Below are 14,500 nucleotides of genomic sequence, written 5' to 3'. Positions count from 1 at the left end.
CTGAAAATGTAGTTATACAAATAACTCGTTAGCCAATATTTTAAGAAATATCTTGATAATCAGAAGTTTATGTTTTAATAGAACTCTAAAAAAATCTTAAAATGTCAAAGTTGTGTCTGTTAGAAGTAATGTACGGCAAGTTGGATGAGAACTATTCATGTGATTTCTCGAGATTACTTTCAAAATGTATTTCAGACCAAACTCTCAGCACGTTACTTTTTTTTTCTTTTTTTTCCCCTCAATATTCTGTTTGGAAGAAGTGGATTTCAAGCCGGAATATTTTGTATACTTTTTTATTATAAATATTACTCAAAATGGAGCTTGTCCGTAATTTTGAACTGAGCTATTGGTATATGCCTAAAACGCATTGAGAGCCACTGCTATAGAAGATACAGTGTAAAATGTTAATTGTTAACTTCTGGAAATATGGATATTGCATTCCCAAAATACGGTTTTATTTTACTGAATGCCAAATCCCCGTAAATTCTCTTTTAGCCGTACGCGTGATTGAGTTGCCTGAGAGCCTATGTACTTTTTGATAACCGAAGTTCACTGACACTAAAGTAGCCAGTAACGGTCACAGAGCAGCAGATAAAGCGCGCATTTTTCCCCCTAGGAAAAGCAGGAACTCCAGTATTTAAAAGCCCAGATTTTGACTAAAAGACCACATATTTCAACACTTACTACCCAGCAGGTATTGTTAACTAGGATATTATAGATAAAGGGCCCCTCTCCATTAGATATTCAATATCTCAGACTGCTCTCTCTCCTGGTTGTTTTGATGGTCTTTGTTGAAGTAAAAAGAGCATTTGAGTTCACAGTATTTCCTGAAAACGGTCCACATTTGTCAATGTTTAGACAACAGCAAACTTTCCTCAACTTACTGTTATTACGTATTACGAATATTAATGCTTCTTACTATGCACTCAGCTCCAGGTATTACTTTTCCTACTGTAGCGATCTCCCACGTCTTTGGTGCTACATTTGTTCTTTTCACTCTGTACTCTCCTTATGTCTCCACCAATTTACTTGCCCTATACCCTGGCGTAAGGAAATACTTCCCGAATCGTTCATACAGCTTGGTTTATGAAGTGTTGGTCAAACCTGTACGTAAACGAACACCATGTTATATTTAAGCAGACATTTTATGGCTTCTCATCTAGATCACACACCTAAGCTAAATGCAACCGTTATAGATTACTACACCAACCATGACTTCAAGTAACATGAATGCTGTGTCTATAATCATTTAGTACATGCTCAGAATTGTTGACGTCACCAATTATCTTCTCAAAGAAACAGGCAACTTAAAGCTAAGTGAACTCTCTATAGGGCCCACATATGGATAATTTTGACAATCAGAATGGCTTAATTATAGTACATTGTTGCTGTAGAAACTATAATACATTAAAGACTCCGGCGATAGTGAAGCAAAGGCACTACCAAAGACCTAGTTTGACACCGGTTCGTGGTCACGTGACCCTCCCACACAACCATAGGCATATATGGGGCCCATTGCCCACCCGCCACTGCAAGTTTGCTTTAACAATATCGGCTCCATCCTCATGTATTTGCAGTTTTCAGCAAAACTTACATGATAATTTGATTAATGCAAAGATATGGCAAAAACTGTCTCGCCCACACTTCCATCCAGTTTCTCGGTGCAGCACGCACTCTCACTTCATCTCATGGCCTTTCCAAGACTGTCTACATAATATATACAAAACGTTTTAAATAACCGTCCCTCCTTCAAAGCCTTCAGAGTGCATTTTAAGCTGTGCCATTCTTGTCTGGGTTTCCTATGCTTCTCAAAATCGACGGTCACAAGTTGCTGTAGAACTCCATAGTGCTTTTGCAAATTAAGGTCCAGAATCACAATTGTAACGGGTTTGCCAATCAGGTTTTGCGAACCGTTGCATTCGTATATTTTGGCTAATTTTCCAGTTTTAACCTGCATACTTCGACCTGAAATACGGTCCAGAGCTAATTAAGGTTTGCAATCATTTGAATACGGTATTCTGAATCTTACTTCACGCTTTTGAATTTTCTTTGTTTAACATTCATTCTCCATGTTCAATTCTACCATCTCTCTGTTCTCTCTCTCTCTCTCTCGTTTATCTCTTCTCTTCTATCTTCTCTTACGCGTCTATTTCTTAGTTTCCATTCTCCTTCCATTCTTACCATTCTCCTGTTTCTCTCTCTCTCTCTCTCCCTCTCGGTTATTGCCATGCTTTCTGTAGAACATATAGGGTATTCCATTATCATATACATACATTGTTCTGTTGACAGGTAGCATATACCATTTTTATCATTCCAATTCACTTATACGGCTATCATGGCCTACGTACAGATATCATTAAACGTACATGTCAACCCATACATGTAAATACAGGCAATCAGTTTTTAATAAGTTGTACTCCCCAGCCACCTCTTACTCCATGGGACCATAAGAATATTTATAAACTAATTTTTACTTTCTTTTTTATCGCAGTAACAATGCACTTGAGAGGTAAGTGACAATTGGCAGAATGCATATCCAAATGATATGAATGTATTTCAAATAATTATCATCGCCAGCTTGTCTGTTATTGGTTAAGCTTCACCAACTTGTTAGTCTGTTACCAGTAAACAAGCGCATTTTTTCCTCAATAAAAGAGAAAATTAAGTACAGGGTATAGTTACCTTTTTGTCAGATATCCGAACAGTATGTTCATTCGAAACCGTTCTACACTATTGCAAAGTTAACATTTATCTAAGTATCCAAATGCGTTTGGCTGCATACTTCACTCACAAACACGCACATGCGCACAAACACACACACTACGTGTGTGTGTGTGTGTGTGTGTGTGTGTATATATATATATATATATATATATATATATATATATATATATATATATATATATGTATGTATATATATATATATATATATATATATAAGTAAATGTTTTGAAATATGCAAACCGTTTAACTCTGTGATTATATATAGTCAAGAAAATCAGTAACTTCTTCATTAATACAAAGTGTGTGTTATGAGTTTAACTTCCATTTTGGATTTCACATTTCTTTATATCACAACCCTGAACAGTACTGTGATACTGTGTTTTGCCTTATGTACTAAGTGATGTTCACCAACACCATCCTTATACTAACATTTCATCATGATTTATTGAAGCCCGGATAACAACTCATCGAATATTTAAAACAGTGGAAGGAGATTTTGTGTATTTAGTGAAGACATGATAATCCCTTCCTTCCGTGTCTAATTCCTTCCTTCCCTGCGTGTTGAGTGATGAAAGCGTGATACCAGAGAATCATGTTCACTGTAAGAGGATGATAATTCAAGGTCACGTGCAGTGGCGTGGTCTTAGTGGTCTCTGCTCTGCCCCGGGTTTCAAGAGTTTACATTTATTCGTATATTTTTTATTATCATTTGTAGAAAATTAAATTATAAGGATAGGGACATTAATACCTTTCGATCTTTTTTCTTCTAACCACTTTCGCTTTTCGTAGACGAGTTCTTAGCACAACGAACGGGTAGTCCGAATATCTCGCTTACCTTTTTTTTACTACACCCAACCTAGGATACTTCCTCTCTCCCTCCCTCAACCCTTCCACTGAATAGCTTGGATTCAGTGGATGATACGAAGGTTGCGGGAAAATGAACCTCTTTATGAGTTTATGACTATTTAGATAATATATGCAGTTTGGTGGTGTTTACAGGGTAATAATGTCGGGTCTGGTTATGACGTAGCCGAACATAGAGGAGAGAGTAGTATATTTAGAAATTGGAGTAGATACTATCTGCCGTTATTTTAATTCACATATTTACTTTATTAAAATTGATTTACATTATTTTATCATGAGAATAGATGTTTATGAGGACCATAGCTTGGCAATGAAGTTGTACATGAATTAAAACCGTGCGGTGTTATGTTGCTCTCAGTATTAGAAATCAAGGTCAAGATCGGTTCCCGGGGGTGGGTAAGGGTTCAAATAGGAGCCAATTAAGGGTATTTGGTTTTTAAGTGGTTCGTAAATTAAGGGAATAGGAAGGTCATAATCATGTGTGACCGAACTCATAATAATTCTTGCATGAACAACTTCCCAATGTCCCATCACGTAACATTTCCCTTTGCCTTTTATGGTGTCACCTGCTTCAGTAAATAAAAGGATATTTAATCTTGAATTCATATTTTAATACTCGCTTATAATGAAATTATTATCATCATTATTGGTATCTTGATTGTTATCACAATCATTATCATTTTTATTACACCCTTCATCATTGTATATGCAGTCATTATTCTCATCACTATCACCATGATCATCGCTATCGTTATCATCATCATCATCATCATCACCATCGCTATCATCATCTTTACCAACCCTATCATCATACTCTTCCTTCCTGGAACAGTTCTCAAATCTTACCAGGGTTGCCAGTAAACGAACAGCAGTGTTCCTATGTTTTGTCTCGAGCGTGAAGTATGTGGGATTGCTTGATTATGATGACTGTGAGTGCGCCCCCCCCCCCCTCTCTCTCTGTTGTGTGTGTGTGTGTGTGTGTGTGTGTGTGTGTGTGTGTGTATGTGTTTTACGTAGTGGATCTAGCTTTTGAGGTAATTTATGTTGGGGTTTTATTATGTAGTTTGTATGCTTAATTAATTTAATTTTCTTTGAGTAGTGGGTGGGAGATTACAATGTGTTTGCGAGACCTGTATTTTGCCGGGAAGAGAAGGCTTTGCATATGAAGTTAATGAACGTGATAAACTCAACTCGGTTTTTGATGAAGACTTCGCGACTACCATAGTTCAGTCCAGTCAGCTAATTATACCCGGGCCTCGCTATATGGTCGAGGCACTACCCAATTACTCCATAAACTATAGGCATACGGTAATCAGAGATGCCATGAGTCCTCCCCCTCCCACTACATTTCCCGCTATAATAATTAAAATTCAACACGAAGCCCGTCGCTCATAGTATTGAACGACCGGTTTGGCAGTTTGGCATATTCGTCGTTCTTGCATAGTCGTTAGAATGTGGAGTATCTTAATTCGACGCAGACACGGTCATAGGAAGACGAGACAAAGGCAAGACAACGCAGATAGTTTTTTTTTCTGATTAGATGAATTTCTACAAGTCAGTACTACCGAGACTAAGGAAGTCTGGCGAATGGGCAAGGTACAGTATTACCCTGTCTGAATTTCGTCTCTTATTAACGAAAAGGAATAGTAACATTCCGCAGAAAATATACGTGCTCTGTCCACACACGCGTGGAGTAAACTACCTCGCAGTTAATTATACAAACAACGGATGTTGTGGATTTTGGTCCTTTATTGTTACGCTTAGTCTAGTCAAATATAGTGGTCAAAAAAGGTAATAAATAATGTTCACATCCTTATACAGGTTCTGATTTCGTGATCTCAACCTCCCCCCCCCACACACACCTTTTTGTAATTATACATATATATATATATATATATATATATATATATATATATATATATACATATATATATTTTTTTTTTCTTTCTTTCTTTTTAAATCTAGATGACCGTTCCGTAACAGCTTCCATATATTCATTATTTAATGTTAAATATACAGTAGTACTTTAGTGATTACTACAGTATTGTTACTCATATAAGTCAACGATTTTTTTTTTTTTACGGTAGGTTCATGTTTGAGCCGCCGTGGTCACAGCATGATACTTAATTGTAGTTTTCATGTTGTGATGCTCTTGGAGTGAATACGTGGTAGGGTCCCCAGTTCCTTTCCACGGAGAGTGCCGGTGTTACCTTTTAGGTAATCATTCTCTCTATTTTATCCGGGCTTGGGACCAGCACTGACTTGGGCTAAGTCAACGATAGGCCTTTAATAAACACTGAATTGAAACTAGCTATCAAGTAAGGGTACTGAGCATATGATCATGTAAATGAGGTTCCTCTACGTAATGTGAAATATCAGTTATTTATTTCTTTAAGGATAGTGTGCAAAATATTGATTCATGATTGTCTTGAGAAAAAAACAACAACAAAAGAAAAACGCTGTAGGTTATGGCACCTTAAGTCATCCTCCCAAATGACAGACAGAGACACCGTTGTTCTCGCCGTTGCTGTCTGGCGCATGAAGTGAAGTTCTGGCACGTGAGTACCGAGTGAAACGTCTGGCCTGGCCGTTATATTAAACACTTGTGACCATTTTGCTCCCCATTCGTACAAGAACAATTCATTATTAAGATTAACATTGTGAAACATTCACGCTGAGGATATTCGACTTATATCAACTCAGTAGGAGAACTTTACTTGTTTAATATGTTAAATACCGTCATCTCTAGGCGGCAACAGTGTCAGTGTCGCCATATCGTCGTTCCATTTTTTGGTTTTCTTTTCTTTTCTTTTTGTCTTATTTAGGGTGAAATTGTAAGGCCCTGCTTACTGCTTGTGGGGGGGGGGGGTCAAAGGTAAAATAATATACATTTGTAAGCGGTTTTTTTTATCATCAATTATTTATAGTTAAGACGGTGATGCCATTGCAGATGGAGAAGCCTCTTTTTTCTCCATATTTATTGTCTCAGGCTTTTGGATGTTTGTTAGTGTGTATTCAGTTGGCGAGTCCTAAGACAGTTTCCTGTTCACTTGTTTAATATATATTTTTAGCCACTGTGTTGGTGATAGGTCTGATAAGCAGTGCACTGCACAGTTGGATTGGCAACTCATTGAGAAGTAACAAAACCACATGCATTCTCCTAGAAACTTGTAACTGATATTAATATTGGGTCATCCCACACCACTTCAGCCCTTTTTTTGCAGCTATAATTATCCAACATAAGATACCATACCCATGTCCCAAACAATGTTGAAGTATTTTATATAAAGAACTTTACATGCGTCACTTTTTCACAACGAAGAACGAATTGGAGAGGGAAGAACAGTACGATTCGGATGTACATCGAAAGGTCATATTGGATATCTTCTGCGGGAATGTGGAGGGGTGGGAGGTGTCTTATATTCAGCTTTTAAGGAAGACTCGAAAATAATCCAAGACACGATTTGCTTGTCTTGAAATATTTTTCTTACTGAACAGGTACTGTGTCTGCATGTACTGCAAAAAAAAGACTTCCATTCTAAGAGTCAAACGTTGGTTAGAAATAGCCAAGAGGCTACATCACAGTGTTTTACTTGTTTATATATCTGGTTGATATAAAAAATCTTAGGACAAGGATCATATATAAAAGATGAACATTTGCAATAAGATCAACATCTCCAACGAGACATATTCACAGGGTTTGATTGGTAAGACAGAGCAGGTACTGTGCAAGCTTATAGGACTTTGGTTTTACATATTCGCCTTGTCTCGGAAAACTGTTTTCAGAACAAGAGTTAATGTTTGCTAATACCCTAACTTAGTTGTCTCGTCAGTGTACTCTGTCGTCTCCTATAGTCCATTATGGTCAATAGAGCTTGTCTCGTCCTTTGCGCCGTATCTTTCATAGATATAGGCATTGGATCACAGCAGCTGAAGTTTATTTTCACATGCTTGAGACTAAGAATTATACTCCAATCAAATCGAAGAATTATCAAAGTACTGTAGATATGGAAAATAAGCTGTAGGCAAATCCTGAAGACAAGTTTTATGGTGTGATGAAGAATAAAGCTTATCCCAAGACGGGTTGCCGGCTTTGCAGCAAGGGATGCCACAATATCCATGAGGGTAACAGACAACGCCTCCTCGCTACAGGCAGAGGTAGTTGCTATCATGGGAGCACTGAGACACGCGTCCAGGAGAAAAGGACACGTGGTCATACACACAGACTCCAAAGGAGCCGTCGACTGTCTTCAGCAGCGCTCACCCACTGACAACATCTACCTCCTGACAACCATCGGCACTATAACACAAAGGATGCTTGCTCAGGGTAGAAGAATTATCATAAACTGGGTTCCCAGCCATATAGGGATCAGAGGCAATGAGCTTGCTGACAGATTAGCCGAAATCGGCCGGGGTATGCCCCCAAATCCCATGATAATACATCAGAGCCGAAGTTTACTTAGGAGGAAGTGTACGGTGGCGGCCAACTCCTTCCTCCTGCAGCTTCACAGAGAGGAAACGAGACATTCCCCCTCGGCCAGCTGGTACTCAGATGCCACAGGCTATGAACCACTGGCACTCTCTGAAATAAACAACAGAGGTACCGAAGTCATTCTGCACAGAATGCGCCTAGGTTACCACTGTGCATGGCAGATCATACAAACCATAGAACGTGAAGAGAGGTGTTGCATGCATTGCGGCGAGCCGAACGCCACACTGATACACTACTTGGAGAATTGCGTGCACACGCAATTCCTAAGACAAACCCCACAGAACACAGCCGTCGTGCTGGTAAAGAGATTATGCGAGATGCTTACACCACGGCTACAGGAGCGCCTGCTGGCAATCCCACCGCCACGGTAAGCACCAAGTGTCAGACCAACAAATGAGACAGCCATAAAAAGCTGACACAGGCCGGGCCATAAGTGAAAGGCCCGGGCGAAGCCAGAACTTCGCAAATCTCAAGCAAGCAAGCAAGGGTCTGTCCCTAGAACTAGTGAGGAAGCCAGAGGCTCTGCCCCGAAAACACCACCTTTAACGTTTTATTTATTTATTATTTGCTCATCATTGAATTTCAGCCTAATGCGTTCCAGGTGTAATTTATGCTTAGAAGTCGCGTGTAAAATTTGTTACGCTTTCATTCTGTTTTTCTCAGGCTGTACCTATGCAGCCTCGGCCAAGAAAGTTCTCCCGTAAAGGATTTTGTGTTTCAAATAATATAGTTCGTTACCAAATACAGTGGTTTGCAAATACTCACTGCATTTTTTTTAGATACTTCCTTCAGTTGTTCGTCGTTGCATGTTCATGGTATTATTTGATTTTGTCTCATCCAAAAAATCTTTTGATAGATTTTCATTTTTGGTGTTCTGTATACTCAGAGAGTGAAACCTTGCACTGCTGATGATCCCACCGACTCAGTCAGTTGGAGGAAAAAATTTGCATATGGTCTTGCTCGTCTTACTACATTGAGCGTAATTTTTCAGTGTGTATGTCCCCGTTCATTTTATTACCGTTTTTCACGTTGATTGATCCAGGAATGTGTGTTTGTTTATTTGCCTAATTTCAATTACTTTAACTATATTTTCTTATACCCTTATTTTGTATAGCATAGTATTTAACATACAGTAGTAAGAAATTACTGATTATCTGTTCAAAAAAGTAAGGCGTGATTTGTTTTGTGTTCAGTCTCCCACACCCGAGAGTATAAAACCTGGTCCGTGCAGTTTTGTGTATTGCAAGAGAGTGTGGGCGGGCGGGAGAGAGAGAGAAAGAGAGAGAGAGAGAGGAAGGGAAGGAGGGAGAGGGAGAGAGAAGGAGGGAGGGAGAGGGAGATAGAGGGATGGAGGGAGGGAGAGAGAGGGATGGAGGGAGGGAGGGAGAGAGAGAGAGAGAGAGAGAGAGAGAGAGAAGAGAGAGAGAGAGAGAAAGTAATAGAGGGAGATGGAGAGATAGTAGAGAGAAGACAGACAGACAGACGGAAATCATACAACTTAAGGAGATGAAGGTTAGAGCGAGAAGTAGCAGAGGTAGTAGGATTTGGGGGCAGGAAACCACAGAAAGGAGGGGGAAATCAATACTGGGTGCGTCTAGAGTACAGTTTGGACTAGGGAGAGAGGAGAAAGATGTCAGGAAATGGAGAGATGTTTGTAATAGGTAGTGCAGATGTCTTTATCCCATTTTTGAGTCTTCTAACCAGAAAATCAGAACCGTTGATGCATTTCTTAAAGGTAAATTACCTAGTTAGTGACGATTTTCCACAGTACGCCCTCATAGTTATGGCGACCGCGTCAGCTCTGGTTGGTTGGCCCTACGCCGGCCGAGATGTGTGAGGACACAGGGACCATCGACCGTGTAAAGGCAGCGTACCTCCAGGGTCCTCTCAGGGCTGGCAGGGTTCGTCTGGTGTCTGCTGCGCTGGAAGTTGGCGGGGGGGGGGGGGGGGGGACTGGGTTATGATTGGTCGAGAAACGAGATCTCGCGTATCTGTAATAGGCTATATATTGTTCCAGCAGTATGTATTATTGTGTGGTAGATGTTTTTGTTGCATGTTTGTATGTAAGCTATTATTCAAAGAAATTCTAGAAAAGATGAATGAAATAAGGTAAAATAGAACGCAGTGATATACACTTATTCCCCATACACAATAAGAGTCTGACATGTTTTCTTCTCTTTGACAGATACAAGTGGCTGTGCTTTACTCAGGCCTGGCCGATTGAGGCTGACGATCTCCCGCGTGCGCCTCCATCACCCAAAGCGGGCAATGTGTCGCCCACCTCGTTGATTATTTCCTAAAGAACCGCCCGTCTGGGTTTTCGTTTTATTATATGCCAATAGAGTTTTCTTAAAACCTTTGCTAATTTAACACTACCTGATATTTTTCACCTTCTTGATCTGTCCACAACGGAAATCGTAACTTGTTAATGCAAAAGATGTATGGAAGTTATTTCTGAAAGTGAATCAGAATCAGGGACGAGCGAAGACTAATTTTCCTGTGATGAAGAACAGTAGATACAGTACATGTTATTACTTTCATTAGTTGTTGAAAATCTTATTCTTATAAGTCTTGGTTTTTAAAACCCTCTTATTCTAGTCCAATCGTATTTCTTTTTATTTTTACATATGCTTCAAGGCATTTGCGAACCAGTTTTATGCATTGTAAAAATCGCCCGCCTGATAGCAACGAAAGGACGATTTATTGCCCGTCTGCTCAAATTCTTATGGTAAGGCCTGTTTACTGATAGGGAATAAGGGCTAAGGCCGGTGTTCCACGCCTAAGGAAGAGTGTCTTGTGGACTTCCTGTACATGCTAATTAGATTTATACACTGTACCAAAACAATTTTTTTCTTCAATATGTTCAATCATAAGGGGGCCTAGCATGTTAGCTAAACAAGTGACTTAGTATTTTACAGTTTAGGAAAGACCTTTTTTTTCCCCATTGACTTTTCTCCAATTTGTAATCCTTAATAATGCAACTTGCAAATACACGTGTCGACTGAATTATAACTCCTACTTGATGTAAGACACTTCATTCATTCATTCTTTGCTTTGGTTTGAGCATTCGCCAAGGCATTCAGTTCTTTAAAGTGGGTTCTGATAAGTCATTCTTCAAAAGAGGAATCTTTAGATGTCGCATTAAAAGGCGAAAAAATGTTACTCTAGTGTCAGTTTTGTGACTTGCTTTGGAAATGGAAACACTATAAGCCTAGGTCAGGATGATATATTTTAGGTCTTGCAGTATATCTTGTATCTCCATGGTGTATAATCAAGAAAAATTCGAGGCGTACCATGTTATGCCTTTAACCTCCTCGTCACCATTAACGCTGAAAGAGAGATTCCTCAATTTCTCATTTCGTCGTTCTGTGGCGAGTTCATTCTAAGTTGTGTGCTTCATCGTTTAAGTACAACCTATTTAAACCTTCTCTCTCATCTTGCTAGCAGAGTTACGTAATGCGATGTGTTTATCTCGGACCTTAATTCATTTTGATACGGAGTTTATTATTTTGCTTCTTACTCGTATTTCTGATCGCTAGCTTTATTATGTATTTAGATTACGTAAATGATTTCACACATTGTGTTATTCTATTCATGCGTGCTTGTATTTTTGGGTATGTATGTTCCTTATATCAATCTTATGGTTTCATGGTATCAGAAGGCAAAGCAGAATTTACTAAGGATAAAGTTTATTTCAATCAGCGACAGTTCTTGGTTTCTGGTACGAGTTGTATTTATGTAAATCAGTGTAAAAGTGACCCTTTACATCCTCTACAAAGTTTGTACACTGAACCTTGGTTTATTAGCATCTATGTAAATGCGCTAGATGGCCTTATTCATTTGTGCACCGAAGTAAATTTAAGGCAACTTTGATGTGTTGAATCATATTTGATCCACCTTGCCCCGGTTGGTTTGCATTTATTGCCAAACTGAACACAAAATAAGTTCTTGCAACGTGTGTAGTTGAAATATTACATCACATGAGGCAGCCTTCTGTGCCATTGATTGCATATAATTCCCCAAAAATATTTTCGTCATGAGACATGTATATATGTATATGAATGTGTATATATATATGTATGTGTGTGTATATATATATAGACATGTATATATATGTATATATATATGTATATATATATATATATGTATATATATACACATGTATATGTATATATGGAATATATATATATATATATATTATATATATATATATATATATATATATATTGAATAAATAATAAATATATAGTAAAATATATATAAAAAAATCAATAAATTTTATTTATTTGTCAGTGAGCGAGAATAAGCACCCGTCTATGTTAAAACGCTGGTAATTCTACTAATGATAAAAATGATGATGATACTACTACTACTAAAAATAGCAACATGCAAAAGCAAATACAATTTTACTCTTACTAGTTTTCTTGGTTTAAAAAAAAATGTTAGTAAACGCCTCATTCGCGCGACATTCCCTGTACACGTGGTTCTCTGCACCACGTAGTTTACAGCCTCAAAACTGCCCAGACCCGGGATCGAACCGGGGACCTTTAGATCTTCAGTCTAACGCTCTCCCAACTGAGCTATCTAGGCTTTTAATCTCGCACCTGTCTCCATCAGATCTGAAGATAATATGTATATGATTATCAAGAAACAATCGATACTGACAATAACGTTTACTTTTTCACAAACATAGTATGTAATTCTTTATTTAGTCATGCGTGTGGGTATACTTGATGAATGTCTCTAAATACATGGCAGTCTTCACCTGTAGATTTTGATTAAGAAGTACATATGTAGTGATTTCTGTTCACTGCAGAATCTCTTATGGTCCATCCCATTGATGAATTATATGAGATTTTTTGGTTCTTTATGTGATGGCAAGAAAGAGTGCAGAGAACATTATCCGATGGTCGCCCATACTGAAAACGTTAGCGAGGTCCTGTTAACCCAACCGCCACGGATGTATGTTCTGCTCCCTGTAGTTTTTTGTGAATTTTGTTACAGATGGCTCCACATGTGATACCGATACTGTTGTTATTGTTATTGATGTTATGATTATTAAATTGTTATCAAAATCTTGGTAACATTTAAGACAATGACCTAATGCAAAAGACTCTTTCCAAAAGTCAAGGAAAAGGGTAAATGGGTGAGATAGGTAGGACTTATAACTGACTCCATGGTGATTAAGCTCTTGTAGAGCCATCTATGTGTAAATACAATAAACTTGTATTACAGTGGGTATGGCATGTATTCTTGCCATCCGTGCCGACTGGGTTAAGAGCTTCCTCTTGTTACAGGTTGTAAAAATACTGATTTTCTAATCAAAATTCACAGACAAATGATTTTCGCATGATTAATAATACCAGTATAAATGGGAAATAATTTTATTTCTGAATAAAAAAATACGAATGCAGACTTCAGAAATTGTGTAAGAATATAAGGAAGTATAATATTTTTGCACACTATTTTATATTATTGATATCAATTGTATATTATCAGGAAGAGCGACAAGAATTCCATCTACCTTGTATCGTAATTTAAAGTTAAAAAGTGGAAATTGTGATAATTTTGAAATGCATATATAGTACAAACCTGAGGCTTGTACTGTGCATGTATTGACGTTTCCCCTAATTATCGTTTGGAATCCCAGACAGATGCCATTCATATTTTTTTTCTCTTTTATTTCTCGAATTCTTATTGCGGACTTTGATGAGTATGTTGAGTTACTTCCAGTATATCCCCTTTAAAAATGCATATTCTAGAGGCCTAGGCGTAGACCACCCAGTCTAGTATCATTGAGACTCCACCGTGTATTAGTGATAACCGCATGGAAAGAAAGTTGATTTGGTTGTGCCGTTTTCATTTGCTGTATTTCGTATATTACTCCATGAAGGAAAGATGATATGTATTGCTTATTATTAACCCTTTGACATCAACCTATAAATTTCTTTGCAATTTTTTATAGTTACGGTCTGTTTTTTCATCTACAGATTCAATTAATCCTTAGTGTTTTCACGCGGTGCTTAACCCTGCTCGCCACTCAACGTCAAGAGCCCACAGACTGAAAAATAGGCTCTACAAGTGGCCAGCTTTGGCAAGAGATTTATATCCTGAGGAGAACTTCCTGGCTTGAACAGGCTACGAGTCATTTTTGGCGTTAAAAGACCAAGCATAACGCTCTGATTTTCTGGCTCAGCATCACTCTCCAAGCGAGGTTCATTCTCAAAGGCCATGATTAGCGGGGCAACCGGCTCATCTGGCTCAATCTTCCTCTTTCTGTGCACCATATAATGGAATATCTGTTGCGTGGGCAGGCGAAAAGTCATCGGGTAAATTCCTGTCTTCCTAAAGCCATTGATGACTGTGTTTGGAACAGTAGCTTGTAGATGTCGGTCCAAACAATGCATTTAGTTTGTAGAC

At 38.4% G+C, this 14,500-nt stretch overlaps 1 long non-coding RNA gene and 1 other non-coding gene across 2 annotated transcripts; one reads left to right on the top strand and one right to left on the bottom strand.

Annotated features, from left to right (window-relative positions):
* The first annotated feature begins 4,628 nt into the window (after positions 1 to 4,628).
* Positions 4,629 to 10,452, top strand: LOC119590115. The gene is made up of 2 exons (XR_005230240.1): positions 4,629 to 5,184; positions 10,266 to 10,452. It is a non-coding gene; the product is annotated as an uncharacterized LOC119590115 (long non-coding RNA).
* Positions 10,453 to 12,597: 2,145 nt separating this feature from the next.
* Positions 12,598 to 12,670, bottom strand: Trnaf-gaa. Its single transcript has one exon. It is a non-coding gene; the product is annotated as a tRNA-Phe (tRNA).
* Positions 12,671 to 14,500: the final 1,830 nt, after the last annotated feature.

Source organism: Penaeus monodon, chromosome 26, assembly GCF_015228065.2.
Source record: "Penaeus monodon isolate SGIC_2016 chromosome 26, NSTDA_Pmon_1, whole genome shotgun sequence".
Taxonomy (NCBI): domain Eukaryota; kingdom Metazoa; phylum Arthropoda; class Malacostraca; order Decapoda; family Penaeidae; genus Penaeus; species Penaeus monodon.
This window is presented reverse-complemented; position numbering and strand designations above follow the sequence as displayed.